General features: G+C 39.8%; 1 protein-coding gene across 2 annotated transcripts in view; it reads left to right on the top strand.

The window, feature by feature from the left end:
• Positions 1–2,664: 2,664 nt before the first annotated feature.
• ARHGAP29 (Rho GTPase activating protein 29) overlaps positions 2,665–13,884 on the top strand; it is a 76,747-nt gene continuing 65,527 nt past the window's right edge. The window contains exon 1 of one of the 2 annotated variants that reach the window (XM_034653934.1): positions 2,665–2,802. The gene's annotated coding sequence lies outside the window, so the exon portion shown is untranslated. The remainder of the gene's footprint in view (positions 2,803–13,884) is intronic. The other variant, XM_034653936.1, reaches the window with a different exon arrangement.

The following is a 13,884-nucleotide window of genomic DNA, read 5'->3' as shown; positions in this document are numbered from 1 at the left end:
GAGCTTAAAATACCATGGAAAAGAACTGAGGTTTGAAGCTTAATATGTTAATTTAGACATAACATGAATATGATATATGCATATACTCACTTGAGTTTTTCTTTATTTTTTTCAGTCAATCTTAGTTTCCTCTCCTGATGGCAACACAGAATTCTTGGATGTTTGCAATCTCTTTCACATTCATTTCCAGCATGTGGTCTGAATTGATTCCTTGTTTCTCAATTACAACCATCATGGAATCAAGATTAATAACCTGCTTGGTGAGTTTTGTACACTTTGGAATCTGGAGCCTTTGTACTCCTTGTGGGCTGTCGGGCTCTCTGTGGTTCTTTCTAAATGCTCCTGAAGTGAAGGTCAAGGACAACAGCAAAGACAGGGAACCTGCCTGCCTTTGGGCCATCCCTACCTGTTTCCATTATTTCTTCTCTTCTCCCAGGATTTAATCATATTTAAGGAGGGTCTGGAAGTGGATTTAAAGTTCACTATGCTTAGAACAATGCCTGGCTTATTAAGGGTACTCAATAAGTATTTGTGGAATAATTAAACATATGGTAGGTCTGGTGGACCATGTTGCACTCTCCTAAACAGACTGTCACTGAAGCATGACTGAGAGGTAGAGCACCCGTCTACTGTACCATCCTGTGGGGCTGGACTCCCATCTCCACCTGCTACATGGACCATCTGCCTACATTATCAGGCCATTCAACTCAAGGCACAGGGTACCCGGGGCAGGCTTTACTTTTAGTGGCCATTGTACTTGGTTTCACTAGTTTCAGGAGGTTGAGCAGAACTTATGGGAAAGAAAAGAGAAGAAAGAGAGAAAGAGAGAAAGAAAGAAAGAAAGAAAGAAAGAAAGAAAGAAAGAAAGAAAGAAAGGAAAGGAAAGGAAAGGAAAGGAAAGGAAAGGAAAGGAAAAGAAAAGANGGAAAGGAAAGGAAAGGAAAAGAAAAGAAAAGAAAAGAAAAGAAAAGAAAAGAAAAGAAAAGAAAAGAAAAGAGAGAGAAAGGCATCCTGGAAAGATTTTTATTCCTGGGCTCACTTGTCATTCCCTCAGCATTCCCCCAGAAAATACTTAGTAGGGACCCCTTCTGTATTGAACACAGGCCAAAGTAACACAATACTGTAGACCTGTTATACTCTAATTAGTATAAATAAATACAACCAAATGAAATACTCCGTAAGAATCACAAGTGGTTAAAAAATAGGATTCTATATACCATATAATGTCAAATGGGATGATTGATTTTCATTGAGGAGAACAGGAAAGCTTCAGAGAAGAGGTGGTGGTATTCTCTTTATCATGGAAAGAATGAAGAACATTTCAATAGGCAGAGTGGTTGTGTGTTATTAATAAATTAATAAAAACTATAATTATAAAATAGCAATATTACACCATCTGTCAGAATGTTTCATTATTAATCTAGCATCCAAATATGTCTCTGAATTTTTATTTGTCTGTGATTCCTTGAGCTCCAAAACTGTGATTCTGAGCCACTTTAACCAAGAAACACATATAGGTAAGAGCAAGTCAGTTTATAAGGCCAGGTGCTGGGACACTATTACAGGATTTGGTGGAGGTATTGCCCTTTCTTCCTTCTTTTCTTTACTACACGCATGAGAGATCTGTCCCAGATGACAGATGTTTGATGTTCATTCTTTCTCAGTTAATAATTGCATTTATTTTATTGCAAAAATGAATTACCATCTTTCTCTCAGAATGCTTCCAAGTATCATATTTCTCCTGACTAATGATGAGAAGTGGAGACTGTGACAGGTGTTTAATATATTTGAGAAAGATTTAAGGGGAGGATGAGATCGAAGGATTTTTTTTCAAATTCCCTTCCTATAATTTTGCCCATTTATTCAGCAAGTATTCATGAAGTGCCTGGTTTGTCTCAGACTAGACGACAGAAAGAGTATTCCAGGTAGAGTTGTTAAGAGTTACTAATTTATAGACTCTTCCATAGAAACGCCCTATTTTTTTTTTCCATATATGATGTGTGATCCAACATCTAGATAAAGGCTTTAATTTTTGTTGTTCGTTTCCCCAACAGCGTTGATGAGTCCCATTACTCAAGGAGCATTTAACGGTAAGAAGCAAGAAACGTAGTCAGGAGGACATGCATTCAAGTAGAATTTACTGAGCCAGGTACTATATATAAAATTTAATGTTAGGAGTAGTTTAGTTTTCTGAAAATGACAATCAGTCGAAGATAGAAGAAAGTGGGTCAGTTTTAAAGTTGAGCACAACACGTATTTTTGTTCTGAAAGGGAGAAGGAACGTGTGGGAAAAAGGAAGACAAAGCAAGTTGAAGATCAGATTGCCCACTGGGAGAAATTCAGTGCCCACCAAAGAAATGTCCACTTAAACAAGGACTAAGGATCTTCTACCTGCTGGACGAAGAATAGGTGACTTGTGCCTAAGGTTCGCTCCGCCTGTTGTTCCGCAAGCTGCACAGGGTGGCTAACACGTCCTGTAATGTTGGGGACAGCCTGCCCGCTGGGGTGCCACTGACAATCCGTGCTCCGCGTGCTTGAGCCGGCGGCCGCCCCCACTTGCGGCTGGGCGCCGGAGCCCCGCCCCCCTCGGGCGCGCGGGCCAATGGGCTGGGCCCCAGGGGGCGGGCCGCGGCCGGGCGGGAGGCGCGAGGCCCGNGTTGGGGCGGCGGAGGCGGCGGCTTGGCCCGGCATCCCGCGGGCCGTGGGGGATGGGGGCGGCGAGCTCCAGCCCTCGGCTGAGGCGGCGGCGGCCGTGAGTGTTGGGCGGGCGTCCGCGTCCCGGACGCGGGATGGAGCGCCGCGGTGAGTGTGGGGCGGTGTTGCCCGCTCCGGCCGCGGCGGCTGGGGCTCGGGGCTGGGGTCGTCCGTGGTGCTGGGGGCCAGTTGCGATCCAGGGTGTGGGCGGCCTATGCGGTGGCCCCAAGCCGAGGCGGCTGCGGGTTGCGCGGGGGGTCGGGCTCGTGTCCTCTGTGCTCCTGGTCCTGCGGGAGGGGTTCGACGGGGCGAACGGCGCCCCGGGCCCGGCAGGAGCGGAGGAACCGGGAAGGGCGCAAGCAATCGCTGCGCGGACACTTCGGACCCCGGATGGGTGTCCTGTATTAGGCGACGCCGCGCGGCCGCGGGGGAGAGGCTCGTGGGGCCGACTTTCATCCCATTCCAGGTCCTACCCCCGAGCGTCCTGCAACCCCTCTCCCTTTTCTGGCCACACTCCCTCATCGCCTTCGTGCGCAATTCAGGGGTTCCTTTACCCCCTACCCTGTTGGTTTCCTTCACTGGGACTTCGCATTCGTCTTCCTCGCTTGGGATCTTTTTGAAAGTTTGGTGGCGTTTTCTGAAATTTCAGTCTGACAAATGGAAAGGATGAGATAAAATAACAGATATGTTCCATATCTACCTTTTCTTATCACACCTCACGTCACCTAGGCCCAGGCTGTTTATTATTTGGAGAAGTGGGGGAAGAACTGAAGGTAGAAAAACAGTCTCCCTTTCGATCTGAGTGTCCCCACTCGTGCGTCTCTGTCACTCTGTCCACGCCACTCCCCTCTCCCTACTCGTCTCCCCCCCACCGAACCGTCCCTTCACCACCACCCCCTCTGTCCACCTTTTCCAAAGCCTTGGCTCTAGGACAAGTCCTGTGGTTTGCAAAATGGAATTGACAGGCGGGGGTTTGCAGCTACTAGGAGAAGAACGTAGCCCTGTGAGTTTGTTTCCCTGGATGTCCCAGGACCTATGATGGAAACTTGGCGCTGGGGGCGGCCTCCCTTTGGCCAGGAGAGTAGCCAGGGGCTCTGCTTGTTTTTGAGCCCATCTGAAATGTCCAGGGTCTATCTCGCCTTTTCACCACCACCACTCTTTACAGACGAGGGTGAGGTGTTTTTTGTTTATTTGTTTTTGGTTTTGGTTTTACCACTAACCCTCTGTACATTGGGGTTTTTGGATTTTTTGATGTCCTCAGTCTTCTAATGTTGGATATTTGGGGAGTGTTAAGCGTTTGGTGAAAGTTCCAACACCATGATGGAGCCAAATTGCCAATGAGCTTTTTGTTCCTTATTTCTCCTTTCCTTTCCTCTTTTCTTGGGAATTAGCTTTGCATCTTCATTCCATTTGGGAAAGGGGTTTTCTCTTCAGGAAAAAGAATTCATGAGTAAAGAAGTCAGAACTAATTATGAGAATCTTGGAAATTTAGATTCCTTTCTTCAGAGATTTCTTTAGGCAGTTTGCCAGAAATGCATAATTAGAAATGCTTCCTGATTGAAGAAACAGTGCAAGTGAGAGCTCTGACGCTTAAAATTCATTAACTTTATGGTACAAATAGCTCTGGTCTCCTGATTCTGAGAAGAGTTTGAGAGTGAACCTGAAGGAAAGTAAGGTAGGCCTCGGTAGAAAATGTTTCAGTCCCCAAATTGGTAGGAAATAGAACTTCGGCTGAGATGAAGAAAGCACTGTTCAGCAAATCTGTGGTGGCTGGTCCTTTCCACTCTGGCCACCTGCCTAAAATAGAACATCCACCTAAATTATCGGTGCCTTCACCTCCCAGCTGTAGAAGCCCTTGACCTAGGAATGTGGGCTTCCACAACCACTGCTGTTGGTCCCAGGAGTCAGCACTATGTTGAACAAAGCTCACACCCAGAAGGCCCCCTGGAAGGATTTGCATTCCTGTGCCATTGGTGATTCATTCGGCAGTTACACAGATACTTTAGTTTCTTCCCACTGTATGTTAGACAGGATCCTGTGGAATCTTTCATAGGTAATTCCAAATTGATAGGGCCCAAGGCATAATATATTGGGTTACACAAGAAAGTATATTGAATGTCCTATAGGGAAGTAGAGGGGTGATTTATTTTCAGTGAAGGGAATGAAAAGGCTTCTTGGAAGAAATGATGCTTTGTATGAGATTGAAATTAAGAGAATAATTTCAGTAAGCACAGAAGGCAGAAAGGCCCTTCTGGACAGAATTGCTGGTTATCTGTAATACATACCAGGATGTTACTGATCAGCTTCCGTGATTCTGCTTTGAAGGCTGTTTTGTTTGTTTTTAGTTTCCTACCTCAGCTCCAGATGATGATGAGCCACAGTACGTAAGGACACGCTGATGTGTAAAGAAACAAGGGGTTCAAAAGGAAAGTCAGGAATATGTTTTGGTACATGGGGATTTTTGTGAAGTGTTTACCCTTCCTTCTTTATCTTTATTATTACTCTGATAAGCAAAAGAGCCATTTGCTTATACTGCCTCTTTAAGAATTTTTCTTTTTCTTAGAAAATGTTTCAATATTTGTCATTGAGATAGTTTTCAAATACCATAGTCTTCCTTTCCAAGGAAGAAAATGGAAAGTAGTTTGAAAAGTATTAAGGAAGGGAGTCAGTTGAGTTTGAAGGACTATTCAAATGTAACATTGTGTGATTTTATAATTTATTTATCTAATATTCTTTGAGCACTAGCATGCTATCAGATTTTTATTCAGTTTGAGTGAGTTTTGACAAACTTGTACACCCATGTAATCACCTCTGTAATCAAGATCTTAAGACATTGCCTTTACCCCAAAAAGTTCCCTCATGCTCATTTGGAACTCCCCCACCATCACACCACAAGCCCTGTCCCCAGGCAACCAGTCATGCTTTTTGTTACTAAAAATTAGGTTCGTCATCTTCTAGAATTCATGTAAATTGAATTATACAGTATATATTCTTTTGTGACTGGCTTCTTTCATTTAACATAATGCTTTTGAGATTCATCCATGGTTCTTGCTATATCACGGATACCTGTTGTTAAATAGTATTCCATTGTAAGGCTATATCGAAATTTGTTTATGCATTCATCTGTTGATGGACATTTGTTTTGTTTCCAGTTTTTGACTATCATGAAATAAGTTGCTGTGTACATTTATGTACAAGTTTTTGGATGAACGTATGCATTTCTGCTGGGTTATATAGTATATGTGTTTAATTGCATAAGAAACTGCTAGCCTGTTTTCCAAAGTGGTACCTCATGTAGCAGCAATGGCTGCTAGTTTTAGTTGCTCTACATCCTACCGAAAATACGGTATTTAAGTCTAGCTAAAATTAAGAATTCTAGTAGAGATTTAGTGGTATCTCATTGTGGTTTAAATTTGCATTTCTCTGAGACTAATGATGTTGAACACTATTTCATGGGCTTATTGACCATTTGTGTATCTTCTTTTGCAGAGTTTCTGTTCAAATATTTTACTCATTAATTCATTGGGTTGTTTGTTTCTTATTGAGTTGTAACTGTTCTTGATATAATTTGGATACAATTCCTTTGTCAGATATTTTCTCCCAATTTGTGTCTTATCTTTCACTTCTTAAGTTGTTTTTCAAAGAGCAGAAGTTCTAAATATTGATGATGTCCAGTTTCCAATGTTTTCTTTTGTGGTTCTTGCTTTTTGTGTCTGTTTGAGAAGCTGTTCCCTAGATTTTTCTCCCATGTTTTCTTTAAAAGAGGGATTCTTGAACGGTTTCTTGAAGGACTAGATTATAAATATTTTAGGCTTATAGACTATACACCTCAACTATTCAACTCTACTGTTGCAGCTAAAAGCAATTATTAACAATACATAAACAATCAGTAATGACTGTGTTCCCCCAAAACTTTTATTTATAAAAACAGGCAGCTGCCCCCTCTGAATCCTGGATTTAAAAAGCTAATAGAGGGGCGCCTGGGTGGCTCATTTGTTAAGCATCTGCCTTTGGCCCAGGGCCTGATCCCAGGGTCCTGGGATCGAGCCCCACATCAGGCTCCCTGCTCTGCTGGGAACCTGCTTCTTCCTCTCCCACTCCCCCTGCTTGTGTTCCCCCTCTCATTGGCTGTCTCTCTCTCTGTCAAATAAATAAATAAACTCTTTTAAAAAAAATAAAAAATAATAAAAGGCTGATAGATTTAGGTTATATGTTTAGGTCTATGATACATGTTGAGTTTAATTTAAGGCATGCTGTGAATTAAGGGTCCAGGATCATTTGTTTCTCATATGGATATCAAGTTATTTCAGCATCATTTATTGAAGACTATCTTTTCTCCCATTGAATTACTTTAACACCTCTTGAAAATCAATTGACTGTATATATGTGGTTCTGTTTCTGGACTCTATTTTATTATGTTGATGTGTGTCTCTGTATCAATGTCATGCTATTTTGACTACTGTAGCTCTGTAGTTAAGTCTTGAAATCAGGCAGTGTAAGTCCTCAAACTTTGTTCTTTTTCAGTATTGTTTTGGCTGTTCCAGTTCTTTTCCATAATCATGTACATTTTAGACCCAGCCTGTCAATTTCTACAAAAAAGCCAGAAGGAATATTGTTTAGGATTGCTTCAAATTATAGATCAATTTGAGAGAAATAGAAGTTTTAACAGTATTGGGTCTTCTAATCCATGAACATGGTATACTTGTTGATTTATTAACTTCTTTAATTTCTTGTATTAGTGTTTTGTAGTTTTAAATTTAGAATCTTGGGTGTGTTTTATTAAATTTATTCCAAAAAAATCTTGTTTTTTTTATACTGATGTAAATGGTATTAGTTTCTAATATTTTATTGTCCAATTGTTTGTTGTTAGTATATAGAAATAAAATTGAAGTATGTTGACTTTATATTCTGTGAACTTATAATTAAGTATATAATACTTAATAAATATTCATTTATTAGTTGTAGTAGCTTATTTATAGGTTCCTTAGGATTTTCTAGGTACACAAACATGTCAACTTGGAATAAAGTGTTTTACTTTTTCCTTTTCAATCTGAATGTGTTTTATTTCTTCGTCTTGTTCTATTGTACTGGCAGAGACCTTCAGTAGCAATATGAATCCTTATCTTAAGAGGAAAACGTGGTCCTTCATCATGATGTTAGCTGTAGATTTTTTGTAGATGTCTTTTGTTGGTTGAAATTATTTTCTGGGATGACTGCTTTAATCATGAATAGATGTGGAGTTTTGTCAGATGGTTTTTCTCTATTGAATATTAAAATAAGCTTGCCTTCCTGGGAGAAACCCTTCTTGGTCATAATGTATTATCCTTTTTTATATATTTGATTTGACTTACTAATACTGTGTTAAGAAATTTGGCCTGAAGTTTTCTTGTAATGTCTTTGTCTGATTTTGTTATCAGGGTATGTTGATCTCATAGAATGAGTTGGGAAGTGTTCCTGCCTCATCTATTTTCTGAGAGTTTTTGTAGGATTATTTTATCTGTTTTAATAGATTTCATCATTAAGTCCATCTGGGTCTGCAGTTTTCTTTGTAGACATTTTTTTTTTAAAGATTTTATCTATTTATTTGACAGAGACAGCCAGCGAGAGAGGGAACACAAGCAGGGGGAGTGGCAGAGGAAGAAGCAGGCTCCTAGCCTCCTAGCCTCCTAGCCTCCTAGCGGAGGAGCCTGATGTGGGGCTCCATCCCAGAATGCTGGGAGCTGAAGGCAGACGCTTAACGACTGCGCCACCCAGGAGCCCCATCTTTGTAGACATTTTAAATTACAAATTCAGTTTCTTTAATACATGTAAGGCTGTTCAGATCTTCTATTTCTTGTGTTAGGTTTGGTCATTTGTGTCTTTCTAGGAATTTTCCCATTTCATCTGAGTTGTTGAACTGGCAAAATTTTTGTAACATTCACATTACCCTTTTAATATCTGTAAGGTCTGTACTGATATTTCTTCTTTCATTCATGATTTTCATAATTTTCATTTTCTTCCTTTACTTTTTAATGAGTCTAGCTATATATTTATCTATTTACTTGCTCTTTTCAAAAAAACAGCTTTTAGTTACATTGATTTTTCTCTGTTGTCTGTTTTCTATATTGATATCTACTCTTACCATTATTTCCTTTCTCTTACTATGTGTTTAAAGTTGCTTTTCATTTTCTAGCTTCTTAAAGTGGAACCTTAGATCATTGATTTTAGAGCTTTATTTTTAAAAGCATCTAAAACTGCATATTTATCTAACCACTGCTTTTACTATGTAACTTACACAATTTGAAATGCTGTTTTCCTTTTCATTCAGTTCAAAATATTATTTAAAAGTATATTTTATAATTATTTGGGGATTTTCCAATTATTTTACTTTTATTAATCCAAATTTAATTTTGTTTGGGTCAGAGAACATACCCTGTATGATTTCAGTCCCCTTAAATTTATTGGAACTCCTTGTATGGTTCCCATATATGGTCTGACTTAGTGAATATTTTATGTGCATTTGAAAAGAATGTGTACCCTGCTGCTGTTGGGTGGACAGCATCAGGTCAAGTTGGTTGACGGTATTGTTCAACTTTTCAATATCCTTACAGATTTTCAATCAGTTAATGAAAGAGGATCGTTGAAATCTTAACTTTCATTGGGATTTGTCTATTTTCCCACCCATTTCTGTCAGTTTTTGCCACAAAAATTCTGGAGCTCTTTGTAGGTGCAAACATTTGTAGGATTGTGTCTTTATGACTAATTGATTCATTTATCATTATGTATCCCTGGTAAAACTCTTTGTTACTTCTGCTTTCTTTTGATTTGCATGAAGTATCTTTTTCTGTATGCTTTCCATCTATCTCTGTCTTAATATTTCAAGTCTATTTCTTATAGGCAGTATGTGGTTGAGTTTTATTTTTCTATTCAATTTGATAATTTCTGCCTTTTTATAGGGTTGTTTATTTATATTTAGTGTCATTATTGCTATGATTGGACTTAGGTCTTATCATCTTACTGTTTGTTTTTAATTTGTCTCATCTGTTTGGTTTTTTTTCTGTGTTTTTATTCTTGTCCTGCCTTCTTTTGGATTAATTCCTTAAAATTCCCTTTATGTTCGCTATTGACTGCGTAAATGTATCTATAAGGATTTTAATATACATTTTTAGCTTCCTCTTATCATTTTTCTTATTATTATTATATACTTTCAAATAATATTATGCTACTTTATGTATAATGTAAGAACCTTATTGTATAGTTTAATTTCTCTTACTTTATGCTGTTGTCATACATTTTACTTCTGTATATGTTGTAAATGTCATAACACATCATTATTACTTTTGTTTTAAATATGAATTTTTTTAATTTACAGAATTTAAAGCTTCTTTTAAAGCTTCTTTGGGGTGAATCTAGAATACCATATTTGTTAGGTCTGAGTTAGATATACTGTTAACACATGCCCTTTTGGGACCTTTTCTTCAGTGTTCATCAGGTCTCTCAACTCTGGCTGATGAAAACTCAGAGGTCTTCCAGCCCTGTGGGAGCCCTGGGAATTGTTCAGTTACAGGTCCCCAGAAATTCTTTGCCTATCCTTGATGGGGTTTCACCCACACATGTGTGGCTTTATATTCAGCAAGAGAATTAAGGAATTGCCTGTGCAAATTTCTGGAGCTCATCCTTTGCCTACCACCTTCATTTTGGTACTCTGTCCTACAGATTCCAGCTGCCCCAATCTGCTCTACTTGTCTTTCTACTTCTGTGCCATGGTCTAGAATGTGCCTCCAGGCCAAAAGTTGGGGCAGTCAAAGGCCTGTCTCATTTGTTTGTGATCCCATACCTCAAGGATCATAGTTCTATGCTGTCTGTAGTCCAGTTCTGAAAAAAATATAGTGGAAGGGCAAATCTGGTTTCATTTATTCCTGCACTTGATGTATCTAAAAATTCAAGCCTTTTTTAATCTAGAGATTTCTTTCCATCTTTTTCCTTGCCATTTATTTAAGAAATTGTGTTATTTGCTCTATAAAATGACCTACAGTCTAGATTTTGCTGGGTGCAACCTGTGATATAATTTAGCATATTCCTCTATTTTATATATTGCTTATAAAGTAGTATTTAGTCCTCGAGCAGAGTTTCTCAACCTTGACATTATTTCTTAAACTTGACACTATTTGGGCCTGATAACTCTGTTAGGAGTGGGGTATAAAGGTTTGGGTGGGGGGTGCTCTCCTGTGCAAGTAGGATGTTTTAGCAGCATCCCTATCCTCTACCCACTAGATGTCAGTACAACCCCCTCCCCAGTTGCGACAACCAAAAATATCTCCAGACATTGTAAAATGTTTTTAGACCCATGTTCTGTTATGAAAAGTAGGCTACCTAAACTACAGAAACAACTTCAGGAATATGAAGACACCTACCTAGAAAAAATAACAATACTGGCTAGTTAACACTGCAGAGAACACATGAAAAAGATTTTAACAATAAGCAATTGGAAGTTTTATAGAATAGCTGACTCAAGAGCAACATTATAGAGGATGTGAGTTTCTGTTTCAGAGGGAAAAAAATAATAGAGAATAACATAAATTGGTAAAAACACAAGTTTATTTTCAATTGTATGTTGCTTTCATAAATTTTTTTTGCAACTCATTGAACATTTTAAGATGTTGGACTTCTACAATAGATATACAGATGGGTTTACTTTTTTTTTGGTAGTACTTTACAATTTAATTATAAACCAAGAATTTTGAACTTCCAGAAAGATATTATTTGTGTGATATAAAATTACTTAAAACAAAATGCAAGTTGGGAGAATTAATAAAATAACCCTTTTAATTTTAAGGTCAAATACAATTTTTGCAAATGTTCCCAAATGTTATTATCCTCCCTACTAAGGAACAAGGGTGGAGAAGATGACAGGTAATTAATGTATTTTTAAAAAGATGTAGAAGGATTAGGATTGAGAGACTTCTCAAAATTTCCCTCCGATAACCTTACTTATAATTTAACTGTCTAACATTCATTGAAGACCCACTCTGTGTCAGGTTCTATGCACAATAGTTCTGTTTGAGATGGTGTAGAGGTATATCTGGCGGGAAGGTTTTGAATTAACCCAGAGCAGATCTGAGGGGCAGACTTTCCTCCCGTGAGCTGCCTGAGGGTTGCCCTGCCCCTACCCTTATTGGCCTTCAGAATTCTTTCCTCTTTCCCCATTGGCGTCCTTCAGTTTAGTCATCAGTGGTTTCCATGTTGAGTGTCCATGCTGTATCATTCTCCTCGTGGAGTTTGAAGATGTTAGGTATCTTCATCATTTCTAGTGCTTTTGAACTTGGTATGGTTATGTTTAAGGTTTACGGATATGTTTTTAAAAATTAAGTCTGCAAAAATAATAATAGAGTGCAGGAATCAGGGAGCCTGGGGTTCCTATATTTATAACAACATATGGGCCTGATTGGCTTCACTTCCTTAGAACTGTGAGAGGTGTCCCTCTTCCCTTTCTCTGTCGGTGGGTAGTCTCAATCTCTTTCTCTCTATCACCTCTTTTTATCTCTCTTCTTTATTGTCTCATCTTATTTTCTTTCTTTGCCTGCACTTGTCTCTGCATCTTTCTGTCGTCTTTTCCTCTCTGCCTTTCTCTCCTTTCCACAATTGCTTCTCACCTCACATCTTTGTCTCTCTTTCTCCACTTTTTCTCTCGCTCCCTGCTGTGTGCTTCTTACTGTTTCTGTCACACCACCACCTCCTCCCCACATACCCTTTCTTCCCAGCAGGACCTTTTTCAAGACATTGTCAGTGACATTGCTAGCTCCACTTCAACAAGGAACACAATCGTCCTGTTCTTATTAAGGGTAATGGTAAATAAGATAGCACAAAGTAATATCATTTAAAATAGATGTAAGGGCATGTTTGAGGTTGCATGAGTACCTCACATTTCTTCCCCAAAGTCTTATGATTTAGTCAGGGTTACACTGTTCCAGTCCCCTTTTGGCCTGGGGACCCCTGACCTCTCTTACTAGTTTGTTTCCATACAAGGCACCATCAATTTCGGTGATGAGAGTCCATGGTGATTTTTCTTTTTAAGTATGCTTAGGACGACAGTTTGGTTTTGACATTTTTGAGTATCTGTGACATGTCCTTAGTACTGTTGTGTTTGGAGTTTGACGGGGTAAATGTGTATAGGTTGAGCTTGAAAATCCGGTGTGCAGCTAGAGTAACCAAGGAGCTGAGCATTTTCATATTTATCTTTTCCAAGTAGCATCTGAAGGACCACATTTCCTTTATTTCACTAACATTGTTTTTCCTGTAAGGGTTCAAAGATGTTCCTTTCCTCTTTGTCAATGAGTATTTTCTCCTTTTCTCACTACTTGTTGGCTCTAGCAGGCTCATTATTTTTTTCTGTCTGTAAGTAGGTAGTCTCTCCCTTCTCTCTTTTATTTCTCAATCCTATTTACTCTGTCATCACCGTTTTCTTTGAGGCAAACCTCCTCCTATCTCTGCACCCCCATTTTCTTTCTACTTTTCCTCTTCACACTCTAATGTGTCTTTTTCTGCTTTCTCCCATGGTGATGATTTTTCTTCACCGCTACCGACAGACTCCTGCCCCATGTGCCCTCTGTTTCTCCATCAGTTTTTTCTAAATGTTCCAACACTGACACAAAGGACATTGCTTGTTCCAGTGTGTAGTATGATATGGAAGCTTAGGTGCTTTGGGCCCTTGATGCTTTCCTTAATTATTCCATCCTTCTCAGACATTTTTCTCATTCTGAGTGAATTTTGAGAGAGCAGTTTAAGAAAGTAATATAGGTCTAAGTGGGAAATATTACCCTCTACAGAGGGGAGTTGAGCAAGGCTTGCGTTACACTTTACCCGTGTGAGGTCCTGTTTTTGTTTTCTTAAAGGCGTTGATGAGGGAGGAACAGGTGATCAAAAGAAGTACCTTATAAGAGATGTAGATTGCTCATCTGAGAAACTCCTGTTAGCCAGATCTAGTCATCAGGTGACTTGTGCCTAAGGTTCGCTCCGCCTGTCGTGCCGCAAGCCTCACAGGGTGGCTAACACGTCCTGCAGTGTTGGGGACAACCTGCCCGCTGGGGTGCGGCTGACAATCCGTGCTCCGCGTGCTTGAGCCGGCGGCCGCCCCCACCTGCGGCTGGGCGCCGGAGCCCCGCCCCCCTCGGGCGCGCGGGCCAATGGGCTGGGCCCCAGGGGGCGGGCCGC

Source organism: Ailuropoda melanoleuca, chromosome 2 (assembly GCF_002007445.2).
Source record: "Ailuropoda melanoleuca isolate Jingjing chromosome 2, ASM200744v2, whole genome shotgun sequence".
In the NCBI taxonomy this organism is placed as follows: Eukaryota; Metazoa; Chordata; class Mammalia; order Carnivora; family Ursidae; genus Ailuropoda; species Ailuropoda melanoleuca.
This window is presented reverse-complemented; position numbering and strand designations above follow the sequence as displayed.